General features: G+C 44.4%; 1 protein-coding gene across 10 annotated transcripts in view; it reads left to right on the plus strand.

Moving 5' to 3' along the window:
• The window catches only part of AUTS2 (activator of transcription and developmental regulator AUTS2), a 1,933,147-nt gene that overhangs the window by 639,776 nt on the left and 1,277,667 nt on the right, over nucleotides 1-15,704 (plus strand). Inside the window, exon 1 of one of the 10 annotated variants that reach the window (XM_063953756.1) lies at nucleotides 15,094-15,174. The exons of the other annotated variants lie outside the window; for them this stretch is intronic. The gene's annotated coding sequence lies outside the window, so the exon portion shown is untranslated. Of the gene's footprint in view, nucleotides 1-15,093; nucleotides 15,175-15,704 lie in introns of those variants that run through there. 10 annotated transcript variants of the gene reach the window in all.

Here is a 15,704-nt window from a genome sequence, read left to right on the forward strand (position 1 = left end):
AGACGACGTTGCTGGCATTTCATCGTCTCGGCCATGACTAGTGGCAGCAGCTTCAGCACGAGGTGGAAGTGGATCTTGATCTTTCCCTAATTTTGGAACCTCAACTTTTTTGTTCTCCATATTTTATAGGCAGAACTAAAAGGCACCTCAGGTAAACAATGGAGATGGATGGATTGGATACTAGTATACAATTATGGACGGACTGCCACGGTTAGGTGGTATAAAAAAACCACGGTTAGGTGGTATATATTATAATAATAATACAATTATGGATGGACGGACTGCCTGCCGACTGCCGACACAGAGGTAGCCACAGCCGTGAACTACCGCACTGTACACTGGTTGATAAAGAGATAGTAGTATACTCGTAACAACTAGTATGACACTATGACGACGGTATAAAGAATGAAAAAAAAACCACGGTTAGGTGGTATATATTATAATAATAATACAATTATGGATGGACGGACTGCCTGCCGACTGCCGACACAGAGGTAGCCACAGCCGTGAACTACCGCACTGTACACTGGTTGATAAAGAGATAGTAGTATACTCGTAACAACTAGTATGACACTATGACGACGGTATAAAGAATGAAAAAAAAACCACGGTTAGGTGGTATATATTATAATAATAATACAATTATGGACGGACTGCCTGCCGACTGCCGACACAGAGGTAGCCACAGCCGTGAACTACCGCACTGTACACTGGTTGATAAAGAGATAGTAGTATACTCGTAACAACTAGTATGACACTATGACGACGGTATAAAGAATGAAAAAAAAACCACGGTTAGGTGGTATATATTATAATAATAATACAATTATGGATGGACGGACTGCCTGCCGACTGCCGACACAGAGGTAGCCACAGCCGTGAACTACCGCACTGTACACTGGTTGATAAAGAGATAGTAGTATACTCGTAACAACTAGTATGACACTATGACGACTGTATAAAGAATGAAAAAAAAACCACAGTTAGGTGGTATATATTATAATAATAATACAATTATGGATGGACGGACTGCCTGCCGACTGCCGACACAGAGGTAGCCACAGCCGTGAACTACCGCACTGTACACTGGTTGATAAAGAGATAGTAGTATACTCGTAACAACTAGTATGACACTATGACGGTATAAAGAATGAAAAAAAAACCACGGTTAGGTGGTATATATTATAATAATAATACAATTATGGATGGACGGACTGCCTGCCGACTGCCGACACAGAGGTAGCCACAGCCGTGAACTACCGCACTGTACACTGGTTGATAAAGAGATAGTAGTATACTCGTAACAATTAGGATGACACTATGACGGTATAAAGAATGAAAAAAAAACCACGGTTAGGTGGTAGGTATATAATAATAAATAATACAATTCTGGTCGGACGGACTGCCTGCCGTGTGCCGACACAGAGGTAGCCACAGCCGTGAACTACCGCACTGTACACTGGTTGATAAAGAGATAGTAGTATACTCGTAACAATTAGGATGACACTATGACGGTATAAAGAATGAAAAAAAAACCACGGTTAGGTGGTAGGTATATAATAATAAATAATACAATTCTGGTCGGACGGACTGCCTGCCGTGTGCCGACACAGAGGTAGCCACAGCCGTGAACTACCGCACTGTACACTGGTTGATAAAGAGATAGTAGTATACTCGTAACAACTAGTATGACACTATGACGACGGTATAAAGAATGAAAAAAAAACCACGGTTAGGTGGTATATATTATAATAATAATACAATTATGGATGGACGGACTGCCTGCCGACTGCCGACACAGAGGTAGCCACAGCCGTGAACTACCGCACTGTACACTGGTTGATAAAGAGATAGTAGTATACTCGTAACAACTAGTATGACACTATGACGACGGTATAAAGAATGAAAAAAAAACCACGGTTAGGTGGTATATATTATAATAATAATACAATTATGGATGGACGGACTGCCTGCCGACTGCCGACACAGAGGTAGCCACAGCCGTGAACTACCGCACTGTACACTGGTTGATAAAGAGATAGTAGTATACTCGTAACAACTAGTATGACACTATGACGACGGTATAAAGAATGAAAAAAAAACCACAGTTAGGTGGTATATATTATAATAATAATACAATTATGGATGGACGGACTGCCTGCCGACTGCCGACACAGAGGTAGCCACAGCCGTGAACTACCGCACTGTACACTGGTTGATAAAGAGATAGTAGTATACTCGTAACAACTAGTATGACACTATGACGGTATAAAGAATGAAAAAAAAACCACGGTTAGGTGGTATATATTATAATAATAATACAATTATGGATGGACGGACTGCCTGCCGACTGCCGACACAGAGGTAGCCACAGCCGTGAACTACCGCACTGTACACTGGTTGATAAAGAGATAGTAGTATACTCGTAACAATTAGGATGACACTATGACGGTATTAAGAATGAAAAAAAAACCACGGTTAGGTGGTAGGTATATAATAATAAATAATACAATTCTGGTCGGACGGACTGCCTGCCGTGTGCCGACACAGAGGTAGCCACAGCCGTGAACTACCGCACTGTACTGTGTCTGCTGCTAATATAGACTGGTTGATATTTAAAGAGATATTAGTAGTATACAACAATACTATACTGGTGGTCAGGCACTGGTCACCACTCCTGCAGCAAAAGTGTGCACTGTTAATTAATATAATTGTACTCCTGGCTCCTGCTAACAACCTGCAGTGCTCCCCAGTCTCCCCCACAATTAATTATAAGCTTTTAATTTATACATTGATGACTGTGCAGCACACTGGGCTGAGCTGAGTGCACACAGACTGAGTCACACTGTGTGACTGACTGTGCTGTGTATCGTTTTTTTTTTCAGGCAGAGAACGGATATAGCAGAGAGAAGTGAACGGATATATTATATTAAATAAAAGTTAACTAGCAACTGCACTGGTCACTGACTGTGGTAAACTAACTCTGTCTGCGACTCTGCACAATCTCTCTCTATCTAATCTATCTATCTCTATTCTAATGGAGAGGACGCCAGACACGTCCTCTCCCTATCAATCTCAATGCACGAGTGAAAATGGCGGCGACGCGCGGCTCCTTATATAGAATCCGAGTCTCGCGATAGAATCCGAGCCTCGCGAGAATCCGACAGCGTCATGATGACGTTCGGGCGCGCTCGGGTTAACCGAGCAAGGCGGGAAGATCCGAGTCGCTCGGACCCGTGGAAAAAAAAGTGAAGTTCGTGCGGGTTCGGATTCAAAGAAACCGAACCCGCTCATCTCTAGTTCCAGTCCTCTGTTACCTTCCCAGTCTAGACTGCAAACCGTGTTCTCCAGTGTTCCTGAGTTTATGTTTGGATTCCAGTTTACTTGCACCACCAAGTTAAGTTTTTCATGTTTCTGTGATACCCTGAAAATATTTCTTTCAGTCTGCTGTGCTTGACATCATTTTTGTTCTCCTGTATGCTTCACCACAATAATATAAACCTGTTTTCTGCTATGACCTGTGACTTGGAGTTCTGTTTTGCTTAAAGGGAGTTCCTAACAATTTCTTGAAGCTGATGTGGTTGGGAGTTGGAAAAGGCAAGCATAAGGATCTGAGTATGGGCCAAGTTGTGACTGTCTAGAGCTCATTAAGCACTGGACATACCCCCAATATGCCGAAATTGGGGGACATGTCTCATAGACACAGGCCACTCTGCCTTTTTCCTTGGTATGCGCTGTAGGCATGCGCAAAAGTCCTGACACCTGCTTATAAAAAGCTGCAAGATATTTATTTACAATATATTTTCCCCACTGCTTGGTCATGCTAACTAAAGTGATGTCTTTCAAAACTACAATGATAAAAAGTAGGAGATATATTCTAAGTGGAAAGAAATCACAGTTAAATTATATGAAATGGGGAGTTTTGCAAGCTGTATTACTAGCACTACCATATAAACTATATAAAAAAAGAACAAAAAGAATTCCCCTAGAACACTGCAATAGGCAATGAAATTAGACTTGCATCCTACAAAATAATAAAATGCAGAGACCTCAGTTACATACAGTAGATTTGCAAACATGGTAAGCCACCAGCATTTCAAAGTCTAAAAAAAATGCCCATGCAAAAGATAACTTTTTAGTGCATTTACTAAGCACAACAGACATTTCTTTATATGCTAATAACAATATGAGAAAGCATGTGTACATTGGGGCTAATTCAGGTGATCCAACCGCAAAAACATGAGAAAAAGATGTGGGCGCATGAGCATCGCCCATCCTGCGTATGTGTCCGCATTTTCTGTTGGGGGGGCTGCAGAAAATGTGATCGCCTCTGCCTGTCATTCAGGCAGAAGCGGTCGCAGGGAAGCAACGCTCCGTTTCCAGGGCGGAGACAGAGCATGTGGTGGCGGAGGCCGGCAAATGGGGGCGGTGTGGTGCGAACAGTGGCGTCGTGGGGGCGTTATCGCGATGGTTGTGTGACGTCACATGTAGCAGCCGTGATCGGAAACATGGTGGCAGGGGGTCCTGCCCCAGAAGGAGGCATCCTTAATTTCTGCTAACAAGCACAAATTACGATGCGATAGCAATTTCTGCTTGCCCTGCGTTAAACCCCCCCCCAGCATGCAAACAAAAGGATTGCAAATTCTGCCAATTAGCAGAATTTGCAATTCTTACTGAATTAACCCCATTGTGCATTGTGATTATGCATACGTTTAACATGTAGCATGAATATTTGTGTGCATGTGTAAGCAGATAACATGCATAAATATTTGTCCCATGTAATCCAAGCTATAGGTACAATAAAACAGTTATTATTTCTGTGTAAATCTGATGTGGAAGTGAGAGATGAAGGAAATGAAATACATGGCGCTTGTGCCATCTGCAGGTCAATGCTTGTATCTAAAATCTCCTGAAATCATATTATCTTTTTAATACGCACAGCAGAATTTTGTCTGGTGAATAAACATATTACGTTATTAGAATAGAAACACATTTTCCCTACAATCAGAATGGCAGCCTAAATAACAATTGCTGCAATAAGGTAGGCAGCTGTCTATATTTCAGCAAAGTTTGATGGTGTTTGGAAATTTGCTTTACAAGCGCTGTGTGAGTTGCAAGGGACCATACACCTGAAATTTTATAATGAAAAGTTTCTAAAATTCAGAATTACATATTTCAAAATTTCAGGAACATGTTATTGAAAATGTTTAAATATAAATTAATTGAAAAGGTTTTTCCGATATAGCAGTCTTATACCCATTTCACACTAGAAGCAAAATCCCAGGCTATGCGTGCACGTGCAGCAACGCAGGACTTTGCTTAGTGTGAAAGCATGCAACCAGGAGTCCGGAACTAATTCCCAGGTCCCCTGCCCTGCTCTTTTCCAGGGTTGGGGTTGAGAGACAAGAATTTGCCGGCTGCTAGACCCAGCAAGTTCCTGGCTCTAAGGGGCTCTACACACTTGCCGATGTGTGCGGCCGATATGAACAATCTCGTGCAGTAATGAACGATAAATTGTTCATATCGCTCATTGTGTAGGCAACTCCGATGAACGATGCGTGGCCCCGTAGTCATTCATCGTTGGTGCCGACTCGTTTATACCTGCAAGTCAGTATGGACAATATCATCCATATTAGCATGCAGGGCTATGGGGCCGGGTGACATCAGGGAGTGAATAAACTTCACCCCCCCCCCCCCTGCTGCCAGGTCATCCATCGGCCGTATCGGCTATCGGACACCTCGGCGGCAAATGTGTAGGGGGCTTAAGTCTGAAAGCAGTATTAATGTCTTTTTCTTTTTTTTCTGTTTTTCTATAACAATGAGGCCTTTTATTTACACTTTTGTTTACATTCAGATTCATGTATTATTATAACATTTCTTTTGAATCCGATGGCCAGTAAACTCACTCTGACAGTCAATCACACACTGAGCGCTCCAAATAGCCCCTCTTGGCATGCCAGGGTCCTTGTGACTTAGCCACAGCAAGCATACTTTTTCTCCAAATTTTCATCTTTATTGCACCACTAAAACTACAAGATGAGACAAAACTACATTACACACTGATTACTGGCATGCTTGTACAGCTGTGTGCAACTAAGTCGCAAATCGGTGTAAAAATGTTCTGAGCGGCTGCTGCTCCTGCCAAGTTCTCTTATGTGGAATCTATGACTTTGTACATAGACTATAATAATTCCTTTGTGACATAAGTCACAACCTAGTGTCTCTGGTACAATGTGTATGGCTTTGTATACAACTAGGATGCCATATTTAGTGAAAATTTACCCTGTGTAACCATGTAGTAGGGTCACCGTTGTGCCAAGCGTCTTGCTCCGTATGGCAGATAGATGCTAGATGTATGAAGACACCTCTGTAATTGGCTTTTCATTGGCTTAAACTATGTACCTATTTATTGAAGCTTATTGAAGATTATAGAAACTATATTGTAAGCATAAACCAATTTGAGGATAAAAAAATGTTTTCTGTGAAGTATTCTATACACTGTTTACATTTTGTGTAAATGTATATCGATATAAAGTAAGGGCAACTTAGAGCTGGTGGAGATTGACTCTTGCACTGATGTCTGATGGTCTGCATTTATGTGATTTCCAAGTAAACTTTGGCAGAGCACAATTCTAGGAGCACTTTCCCCAATATAAAGAATAACTACAAGCACAAAATGTAGTGTAAGAAAGGCTATTACTGATTCCCCCTCACTCACATGATTAGTTTAAGTCACGGGATCTCAAACTTGATCCTCAGGACCCCAAAAAGTTCATATTTTCCAGGTTTCCTCACAGAATCGCAAGTGAAATAATTAGCTCCACCTGTGCATCTTTTAAAATGTGTCAGTGAGTAATGAATACACCTGCGCACCTGTTAGGTGACCTGGAAAACGTAACCTGTCTGGGGTCCTGAGGACTGAGTTTGAGAACCATTGGCTTAAGTCATTAAATAGGCGAACTGACTCATCATGAAGGTGCCCAGTGTCCTCTCTGGGTTGTATTTGGTTGCTTGTAGAGTAATATACTGTATACAGTATTGTTTAATAAAACAGCTGCTGACATGGATTTACAATGGTATTTAAGAACATTGGAGTCATGGATAATTTTTGTTCCTATCCAAAATTAAATTTTAGGAATGTCATTATTAAGCTGCGTTACCTTTTACTAGTTCTCTTCTATGTTACTTTATTCCTCTCTTCTCTGAGAATATGGTTTACTAGTTATACTGTTTTGCATATTTAACTGTGGACAGGGTTATTAATAGCTGATTTACAACCTTTTGTTAAGTTGCTCAAAGTGACTATTAAACACTGCGGAAACCTAGTCATGCAGGCTAGTTTTGAACATTTTGGCATTTAGACACCCTCTTGAAGTCCCATGTATTCCATGTGATCTTGCATAGTTTCCTTTTTTCTTCTCCATGTCCCCAGGCTGCACCATCAGTTCATTTTTTTATTTTTTGTTTATTTGCTAACACTGTGCCTGATTCAGATGTAGCAGCAATAGCACTATCATGTTAATGCAGCAGGAGGCATCACATCTCCTGCTTGCATTCGTGATCAAAGCTGCATCTTAGAATACAGCATTGGGTCATCTGCAACACCATCAGTCGGCTGTGTGACCCAGAAGGTAGTGCAAGCTAGCTGCCGCAGCTCCGACTAATAGGCCATTAAATCTGTCATCTGATGGAGATCCTGGCATAGTAACCCCCCCCCCCCCCACACACACACACACACACACCACCATGGTAACACACTTCTGTTGAAGGAAACGGATGCCATTGCCCCCCCCCCCCCCCATCCTTAAACACCATCAGAATAATGGTAATTTGCAGCATGTGCCACACATCCATCAGGAACTGTTAGGGTCTCCTGCCCTGTGCTGCCACGTCGTCATGGCAACCGGGAGACAAGTGCTAGTGGAGTAACCTGAGCGCAGCTGATACTCCGGTTCGGGTCTTTTGCTGTGCAGTGGTTATAGGCTCTGTGCACGGCAGGGGATCCGGTGCTGGTTTTTGTGCTCACAGTCTGTGAGGTCTGAGTGGGGCGTGGACAGCACCTGCTTTATAAGGCCTCTTTTCAGGGTAAGCAGATGCTGCTGAATCTCTGTTGGTTAGTCAGTTCATGAAAGTTAGCCAGTACTGTGTAGCTTTGTATTTGTTTGTTGCTTACTGCAAATAGGCCTGGGGATTTGGTATTACACTCTGCCAATCCAGACCTAGCAGTAAGACTGGAGTCAGTCGTTTAGCTTGCTGGGGTTCTGTTATTACTCTGTGAACTTAGCAAGTTTGCGGCTGTATTCTAACACTTGCCTGTCTAATCCTGTCTCACTGTGCTAGGTGTCAGGGGTCAGTTTAGTGGCAGTAAGCTTAAACCTGTGCACTGCAAGTGAGAATCAGGATTGTGGAGGCTCTCCTTGTGTCTATCATTCCATCTCTGACCAAGGAGTTTACTGCCACACCCGTTGGTAACCCTTTAGGGTTTTGCTGTTGCCCTTAGCAACAGCATTTCGGGTTCTCTACGTATTAAAACACAACATCTTGCTTTTTACATCTGAGCAGTTCTAATACAAGGGAGATACCCAGTTCCTTAGCCTCTGGGCTTCTCTGTTCACTGTGTGTGTATTTTGTTACCCTATCACCTTCTGTGTACGTTATGTCATATTCCCCAGTTTGTCTGTGAGTCCATTTGTTTTGCATAACAGTTCAAACACCAGTACATTCCTGCAGACACTGGAGTGCATAACAGTTCTGACACTAGTACTTTCCTGCAGGCACTGGTGTGCATAACATATTCAGCAGCCTAATACTCCTGTTGAAATTTTGTGGGAATATGGAGCATACCCCTCAAAATACGTTGCAACAGGTGGTCGATCAGGTGCAGGTCCTGACTCGGCAATTTAATGATTTGTCCATTAAAATGCACACCTCCCAGGCTGCTGGCGGAGCTCCCGCAGCAGCAGCACCTGCAGGGGTTAAGGAGCCGAAAGTAAATCTCCCGGATCGTTTTTCTGGAGATCGCTCGCAGTTCTTTTGTTTCAAGGAGAGCTGCAAGCTATACTTCCGGCTTAGGCCTCAGTCTTCTGGGTCGGAGATTCAGCGGGTGGGCATAGTGATTTCCTTGCTACAAGGAGACCCACAGGTCTGGGCATATGGGTTGCAGCCTGACTGTCCGTCGCTTAAAAGTGTTGATGCTTTTTTTACGGCACTGGGCATGTTGTATGATGACCCTGACAAGACGGCCTCAGCCGAGGCTCAGATTTCGATCCTTAAGCAAGGGCGAAGGCCAGTTGAGGTTTACTGTACGGAGTTTCGGAGGTTGGCCCATGATACCCAGTGGAATGACCCAGCCCTGAGACACCAGTACCGAAGAGGTCTTTCTAACCAGATAAAGGACCAACTGGTACAATATCCCTTGCCTGATAGCTTGGATCAGCTCATGCAGTTATCCATCCGGGTGGATAGACGGCTGAGAGAGCGTAGGCTTGAAAGGGAGACTGAGATTTCCTTCCTTCCCAAGGGAACCTCAGACTCTGAGGAATTTTCTGAGGAGCCTATGCAGATTGGGGCTACCCGCCTCTCCTCGCGTGAGAAGACGCGGAGGAGACAGCAGGGGTTGTGTTTGTACTGTGGGAATAAAGGTCATGTGGTAGTATCATGCCCAGAAAAGCCGGAAAACTTCAGGGCCTGAGGGTGATGGGAAATATCCTGTCAGGCCAGAAGTCAGAATTTCCCAAGAAGACTTTTATCATTCCGGTGACCTTGAAGATCCTCGGTCAAACTGTCAAGACTGAGGCCTTTGTGGACAGTGGGGCCGACGGGGTTTTTATGGACCGCCAATTCGCCCTAAAACACTCTGTTCCCTTAGTACCCTTGGCATCGGAAATTGAGATTTGTGGGTTAAACGGGGAACCATTATCCCAAGGTAAAATTACCTCTTGCACTAGCCAGATTTCTTTGTTTATTGGAGCCACACACTCTGAAAAATTGTCCTTTTATGTGACTGTCTGTACTTTTGCCCCATTGGTGTTGGGGTTACCCTGGTTAAGGGCCCACAATCCTCAATTTGACTGGGTCTCTGGGGAGATTCTTAGTTGGGGTACTGATTGTTTCAGGAGTTGCTTGAGCCTTCCAGTCAGGCTCTCGCAGCTAAGTTTGCCAGGATTGCCAGGGTGTTATGCAGATTTTGCGGACGTGTTCTCCAAAAAAGTTGCAGAGGTACTACCTCCCCATCGCCCCTATGACTGTGCCATTGATTTGTTGCCAAATGCTAAGCTTCCCAAGAGCAGGTTGTACTCCCTGTCACGTCCTGAGACTCAGGCTATGGCAGAGTACATTCAGGAGAACTTGGCTAAGGGATTTATCAGACCTTCACAGTCTCCAGTTGGGTCGGGGTTCTTCTTCGTGGGTAAAAAGGACGGTTCGTTGCGACCCTGCATCGACTTCAGGGAATTGAACCGTATCACGATTAAAAACTCATACCCACTGCCTCTCATTTCGGTCTTGTTTGACCAGCTTCGTACTGCCACCATTTTTTCTAAGATTGACCTACGCGGTGCGTACAATCTAATCCGAATAAGAGAGGGGGATGAATGGAAGACTGCCTTTAATACCCACTCAGGGCATTATGAATATTTGGTGATGCCTTTTGGGCTCTGTAATGCCCCGGCAGTCTTCCAGGATTTCATGAATGATGTGCTCAGGGAATATTTGGATAGATTCTTAGTTGTATACTTAGATGACATCCTAATCTTCTCCCATTCCCTGGAGGAACATCGGAAGCATGTACGCTTAGTCCTCCAGAAACTCAGAGACCACCGGCTTGGGGCGAAGCTGGAGAAGTGCGAATTTGAAGTTCAGCAAATCGCATTTCTAGGATATATTATCTCCCCAGAAGGTTTCCAAATGGAGGGTTCCAAGGTACAGGCAGTCCTGGATTGGGTGCAGCCCACTAGTTTGAAGGCGCTTCAGCGTTTCCTGGGCTTTGCGAATTTTTATAGACGATTTATCGCTGGATTTTCGTCTATAGTGGCGCCCTTGGTGGCACTCACTAAGAAAGGGGCGGATGTTGCTCACTGGTCTTGTGAGGCTAAAGCGGCTTTTGCCCGTCTCAAAAGGGCATTTGTTTCGGCCAAGGTGCTGCGACACCCAGATCCAGAGCGTCCTTTTGTGGTGGAGGTGGATGCCTCTGAGATGGGTATTGGGGCAGTGCTTTCTCAGATGGGAGTGTCTGATAATCGCCTTCATCCCTGTGCTTACTTTTCCCGTAAATTTTCGCCTGCCGAGATGAATTATGACGTGGGTAACCGGGAATTGTTGGCTATTAAGGATGCACTCGAGGAGTGGAGACACTGGCTTGAGGGGGCTAAGTTTGTGGTCTCAATTCTCACTGACCATAAGAATCTGGCATATTTAGAGTCAGCGAAGCGTCTCAATGCCAGGCAGGCACGATGGGCTTTGTTTTTTGCTCGCTTTAATTTTTTGATAACATATCGCCCTGGGTCAAAAAACATCAAGGCTGATGCGCTCTCGCAGAGTTTTGCTCCAATCCAGGAGACCACCGAGGAGCCGTTGCCCATTGTTTCCCCATCATGTATTAAAGTGGGCATTACCCAGGACCTCTTATCATTAGTCCTTAGAGCACAGGAGCAGGCTCCTCCAGACCTTCCGGTAGGTCTTTTGTTTGTGCCTCCTAGGTTAAGACAGCGAGTGTTCCTGGAATTCCATGCCAAGAAGTCGGCAGGTCACCCGGGTATTGCCAGAACTCGGGAGTTGCTATCTAGGGCGGTGTGGTGGCCCTCGGTGGCTAAGGATGTGGATCAGTGGGTTCGGGCATGTGACATCTGTGCCCGAAATAAGACTCCTAGAGGGGTTCCTGTTGGCCCATTACATCCACTCTCTATCCCATCTAAGCCATGGACCCACATTTCAATGGATTTTGTGGTGGACTTGCCCAAATCCTCGGGGATGACAGCCATCTGGGTTGTCGTTGACAGGTTTTCGAAGATGGCGCACTTCGTTCCACTGGTTGAGCTGCCATCAGCCAGACGCCTGTCTGAATTATTTATGCTGCATGTTGTGCGTCTCCACGGGTTGCCACTTGATGTGGTCTCTGACCGCGGATCCCAGTTTGTGGCCAAATTCTGGAGGGCATTTTGTTCCGATCTCCAGATTTCTGTCAGCTTGTCGTCAGGCTACCATCCGCAGTCTAATGGGCAGACTGAAAGGGTGAACCAGTCCTTGGAGCAGTTCCTCAGGTGTTATGTCTCCAAGTGTCAGACTGACTGGGTTGCTCATCTGTCCATGGCGGAGTTTGCCTATAACAACGCGGCTCACTCTGCTACAGGGATCTCTCCCTTCCTTTGTGTGTATGGGCATCATCCTAAGGCCAATTCTTTTGACCCCCTGGACTCCACGCCTGGTGGTTCCTCTGTGGTTTCGGTCCTTAGAGGTATTTGGCGGAAAGTGAAGAAAGCCCTTGTATCTGTGTCATTAGTGACCAAAAGGGTTTTTGATAAGCGGAAAAGACCCTGCAGCTTCAAATTAGGAGACTTCGTCTGGTTGTCTACCAAGAATTTGAAGTTGAGACAGCCATCTCATAAGTTAGGGCCCCGGTTCATCGGCCCTTATAAGATCACCAGGGTTATCAATCCGGTGGCATTTCAGTTAGATCTGCCCCGTTCTTTGGGTATCAATAAAACATTTCATTGTTCCCTTTTAAAACGGGCGATTAGTAATCCTTCTTCCAGTGGAAGACCTTCCCCTCTTCTGATACGTGGCCAGAGGGAGTTTGTTGTTGAAAGGATTCTTGACTCCAAGGTGGTTCGGGGTCGGCTGTCATTTTTGGTGCACTGGAAGGGGTATGGCCCGGAGGAGCGGTCGTGGGTGCGCAGTTGTGATCTTCATGCCCCCAGACTGATACGCTCTTTCTTCTCGCAGTTCCCCGATAAACCCGGTGGTAGGGGTTCTTTGACCCCTCGTCAGAGGGGGGGTACTGTTAGGGTCTCCTGCCCTGTGCTGCCACGTCGTCATGGCAACCGGGAGACAAGTGCTAGTGGAGTAACCTGAGCGCAGCTGATACTCCGGTTCGGGTCTTTTGCTGTGCAGTGGTTATAGGCTCTGTGCACGGCAGGGGATCCGGTGCTGGTTTTTGTGCTCACAGTCTGTGAGGTCTGAGTGGGGCGTGGACAGCACCTGCTTTATAAGGCCTCTTTTCAGGGTAAGCAGATGCTGCTGAATCTCTGTTGGTTAGTCAGTTCATGAAAGTTAGCCAGTACTGTGTAGCTTTGTATTTGTTTGTTGCTTACTGCAAATAGGCCTGGGGATTTGGTATTACACTCTGCCAATCCAGACCTAGCAGTAAGACTGGAGTCAGTCGTTTAGCTTGCTGGGGTTCTGTTATTACTCTGTGAACTTAGCAAGTTTGCGGCTGTATTCTAACACTTGCCTGTCTAATCCTGTCTCACTGTGCTAGGTGTCAGGGGTCAGTTTAGTGGCAGTAAGCTTAAACCTGTGCACTGCAAGTGAGAATCAGGATTGTGGAGGCTCTCCTTGTGTCTATCATTCCATCTCTGACCAAGGAGTTTACTGCCACACCCGTTGGTAACCCTTTAGGGTTTTGCTGTTGCCCTTAGCAACAGCATTTCGGGTTCTCTACGTATTAAAACACAACATCTTGCTTTTTACATCTGAGCAGTTCTAATACAAGGGAGATACCCAGTTCCTTAGCCTCTGGGCTTCTCTGTTCACTGTGTGTGTATTTTGTTACCCTATCACCTTCTGTGTACGTTATGTCATATTCCCCAGTTTGTCTGTGAGTCCATTTGTTTTGCATAACAGTTCAAACACCAGTACATTCCTGCAGACACTGGAGTGCATAACAGTTCTGACACTAGTACTTTCCTGCAGGCACTGGTGTGCATAACAGGAACTGAATTAGGCCCACTGTGTGATTATGCTGAATATAGAAAATAAGATTTTAATATTTGCAATAATAAATACGTTAGTAGACTAATTAATACTTGAGAAACACCATTGATGCTGGGGGGGAAATAATTAACACTGTGGGATGCTGTGGGGGCATGGGAAAAAAGATAATCATTTGGAATTCACCTGACAAATAACAACTCCACATGTAAAGGGGGTACTCGCGGAGCAATTGCTGCTTAAAAATCTAAGCAATCTGACTAGATTGCTTAGATTTTAAGCAATGATCACTCCGTGTGTACCCCCGCAGCGATAGCGGTGCGCAGCCCCGCGCATCGCTATCGCCGGTGCTAGATTGGCCTGCATGCAGGCTCATTATAGCAGGTCGCTCATTTCACCCGCTGGGTGAAATGAGCGGCCCCCCGTCTCCCCCCGCACGCTCAGCACACAACGCGCTGTGCTGAGCGGGGGGAGAGATGTGTGCTGTGCTCTCCCCAAATCGGGCCGTAAATACGGCCCTTAAGAGTATACTACAACTAGCCCAATTGGCTACAAATGGTAAACACACTAGGTGTACAGTACAGTGTAGCTTTTCACATACTTTCTAGTGTAACCATTTAGTTCATGGAAACAACTTTACAATGAATCATCCCATTAAGCTCAGGCCTTGTCTCATACACTGAAAAGTAATTAAAAAAAAATCAAACTGGGGTGAATGTACTGTACAATTGAGTCTACTTTTGGTGGCTTCCAAGGTCAGTTTGCCTTTAATGTATTCGGTGATTAGGAAATTAACCTATAAATCACTCAAATATTACAATAAAAATAACATTTCACATATAGATTTCTGTAAATAGACCTTTAGGAGATTACTCACTTTTAGTTTTATCTATTTAATTTACAAATTGTATTACATATAAATTAAAAGAAGTGAAATAAACATATACAGTAAGTACAAAATAAGGAATCATTTAAAATGAATGGGCATACTCTATACCCATGCACAAATGCCCGAATGATTTAACAACTGAAATGGTTAAAAGATAATGACCAGATGCTGAGCTTAGAAGTGAAATGTCAGCCTAACCTGATATTGATTTCCTGTCCAGAGGAGCTATATAAAGAGAATAAACTAGAATGAACTGCTGGTCCTTTTCACTTCAGTGTTTCCCCTGCTCTTCAGCCAGGTCTCCTGTGAGCAAATGTCTGCGACTCTACAAACACGAGGCACATGAAGACTGCTTTCTGGTTAGTTTAATAGTATTGACGGAAATCATACTGGCTGTCAGTAATAATTAGCGTCATACGCTAGCAGTAATTCATTAACTTTCCGTTTACATTCCGCGCCAAAGCTGAACACTGGCCTGATACATTTACATAAAATTCAGCTTGAAGTTTTAATATTTATACATTTAAATAGCTGTCTTCTTTGGGATAAACAATTATGTTGCATATGACAGTATAACTAAATGGACAAACTAAAACATCCTGAAACAAATGTATTCCATTTATATCCCATATGTTCTTTAATTGGGACACATGCACAGTTTGTCATCTGCAGAAACAGGAACAGCTCTCCAAGAAGATTACAATGAAGAAGCACTATACTATGTCCATGTAAGAAATAAAACGCAGAATTATCCCCAGTGGACACCAGCCGCATTACTCGTGCAGCCCCTGGGGGGCCTCTGTCAGTTCAAATTTGCTTATCATGCAGACAGTTCTGAAAATTGCTGGCTTTGATATCTTTCCCAGGGGATTTTGCTCACTAAGGTATC

The sequence above is a fragment of the Pseudophryne corroboree genome, chromosome 2 (genome assembly GCF_028390025.1).
Source record: "Pseudophryne corroboree isolate aPseCor3 chromosome 2, aPseCor3.hap2, whole genome shotgun sequence".
NCBI classification, from domain to species: domain Eukaryota; kingdom Metazoa; phylum Chordata; class Amphibia; order Anura; family Myobatrachidae; genus Pseudophryne; species Pseudophryne corroboree.